The sequence below is a fragment of the Nannospalax galili genome, unplaced genomic scaffold, assembly GCF_000622305.1.
Source record: "Nannospalax galili isolate Female #2095 unplaced genomic scaffold, S.galili_v1.0 scaffold586, whole genome shotgun sequence".
Taxonomy (NCBI): domain Eukaryota; kingdom Metazoa; phylum Chordata; class Mammalia; order Rodentia; family Spalacidae; genus Nannospalax; species Nannospalax galili.
The window spans coordinates 3,100,956-3,103,375 of NW_008355363.1; the positions used below are offsets into that span (position 1 = coordinate 3,100,956).

The window sequence follows — 2,420 nt, forward strand, 5'->3', positions numbered from 1 at the left end:
GGGGGGGGTCTGGTTTTGTATTTTTCTCTACGCTCTCTATTTTAAACCTTCCTTTCCTCCTTTTTCCTTCCTTTTATTCTCGGTCTAAGTAGACAAGACCCTTTATCTGTATCTCCCACCCCTCTCCATCCCTCTCTCCAGCCACTGGAAAAAAAAACCCACGGCCGGGCTGCGCAGGCTCTGGGGCAGCTGCGCCATGGCCGCCGCCCGGGGCATGAAGATCTCCAGGTGGCACCGCCAGATGAAGTTCGAGTGGCCCATGCTCACGTCCACCGAGCCCTGCGACCAGTTGCGCCCGAGAGTCACCAAAGCGCCTCTTCATGAGGTACTCGAACTTGCGGCCCTCCAGCGGTGCCATGGCCCAGCCTCCCGGCGGGGACCCTCCACCCCCGGCCCTGCCGCCCATGGGAGGGGCGCCCGCGCCTGACAGCACTGCTGCCGCCACCACCACCGCCACCACAGGCCGCCCGCCCGCTCGGCTCCTAGGGCCGCTGTGCAACTAAGCTGTGCTGCCTCCACCCAGGGCTCGGGAGGGGGCCGCGGAGGAGCCACCCCCTGGCCCCCGATCCCCGCACCCCGGCCCCTGCCATGGTGCTCTGGCTGCTGCTGCTCCCCGTGCGGCCAGGCTAGGGCGATGTGGGAGCCCCTGGACCACGGCCCCGGTGGGCACCATGAGCCCCCTAATCCACCGCCTGCTGCTCGCAGCACTGCTGCAGCTGGCTGGTGCCCAGGCCCCTGTCTCTCAGCTTGATGCCCCTGATCACCAGAAGAAAGTGGTGCCCAGGTGCCCAGCTGTGTGACCGTGCAACGCTGTGGTGGCTGCTGCCCTGACGATGGCCTGGAATGTGTGCCCACTGGGCAGCACCAAGTCCGAATGCAGATCCTCATGATCCAGTACCCTAGCAGTCAGCTGGGGGAGATGTCCTTGGAAGAACACAGCCAATGTGAATGCAGACCCAAACAAAAGGAAAGTGCTGTGAAGCCAAACAGGGCTGCTGTGCCCCACCACAGTCCCCAGCCCTGCTCTGTTCTGGGCTGGAATTCTGCCTCCAGAGCACCCTCCCCAGCTGACATCATCCATCCCACTCCAGCCCCAGGATCCTCTGTCCACGCTGCACCCAGCACCGTCAGCGCCCTGACCCCCGGACCTGCTGCTGCTGCTGTAGATACCACAGCTTCCTCCGTTGAAGAGGGGAGCCCAGAACACCCCAGCCCAGGACATCTCAGCTGGGGCTCCAGAAGGGCCAGGGACAGAAGCTGAGGTAGAAGAGACTGAACTCTTAAAGGCCAAGGAGATGCCTGGGGGTTCTAGGATACTGAGAACAGAGATTGAGACAATAGAATTGAAAATATTGAGGACCCAGAAGACAGAAATAGGGGGTTTTGAGGGTCCAGTGATAGCTGCTGAGATGGGAAAGTCTGAGATATCGGAGGCCCAGGAAACAGAGGTTAGGGAATCAGGGGCTCTGTGGATAGACATGACACAGCCTGAGATGCTGGGAACCCAGGAAATAGAAGTTGGTGGCTCAGAAATCCCAGAGATAGAACCTAAAATAGCCAGGGCTTAAAAAGACAGAGGTGGGGGATTCCGGGACTTCCAGGCCAGAAGCTGGAACAGTAGAGGCTGAGGTTCTGAGGGCCCAGTGGACAGAAACTATAGTTACAGAGTTGGAAGAGGCAAAGACAGAAACTTTGGCAATCCAGGAGACTGGGACCTGGGGAGCTCTCACAGTCACTGAAAAAAGAGTTTCAGGGGCTCAGGCAATAGAGGCAGAAGTATCCAGGACACCAGAGACAGAGACTAAAGTTCTGAGGCTTCAGAGGGCAGAGGCTAGAGTGTTGGGAGAAGCAGAGGCCAAATCTTTGACTTTGGGGCCCCAGAAAGCAGAGATAGCAGTTTTTGAGCCCCTGGAAAATAAGTCTGGTATTTTTGAGGCCCAGGAAGCAGAATCTGGGGTCTTGGGAACCCAGAAGGGGAAAGAAGCTGAGGAAAGCCTCCCAGAAGCCAGCTTGATTGAGACACAGGTGGCCAGTGGGGCAGGGGCTGGGGTACCCAGGCCCTCGGGGGGCCTCTTCCCCAGAGGAGCCCAAAGAGGACAGAAGGCTGCTGGGCAGCCAGGCACCACCTGCCCTGGTCAGCTCCAGCCAGTCCCTGCTAGAGTGGTGTCAAGAGGTCACCAGTGGCTACCGTGGTGTCCGTATCACCAATTTCACCACATCCTGGCTGATAGAGATAGAAAAGTTTCTAAGCCAGAGTGTTGCTATTTAGAAGGCACTTTCTGATTGTAGTCTTTGTTAGGTGTGTGCAGCTTACTCAGTGGTACTGTACAATACTGGGGCAACTTAAGTTCTTATTGCAGACCTCTATTCTTAGACATTTAAAGGTACATAATGGGCCAGGTGTGATGGCACACCCTTTT

The 2,420-nt window shown here is 57.7% G+C and overlaps 1 protein-coding gene and 1 pseudogene across 1 annotated transcript in view; both read left to right on the plus strand.

Moving 5' to 3' along the window:
• Pcdh11x (protocadherin 11 X-linked) overlaps positions 1-2,420 on the plus strand; it is a 771,559-nt gene that overhangs the window by 645,145 nt on the left and 123,994 nt on the right. The window lies entirely within an intron of this gene.
• LOC115067593 lies at positions 672-2,354 on the plus strand (annotated as a pseudogene).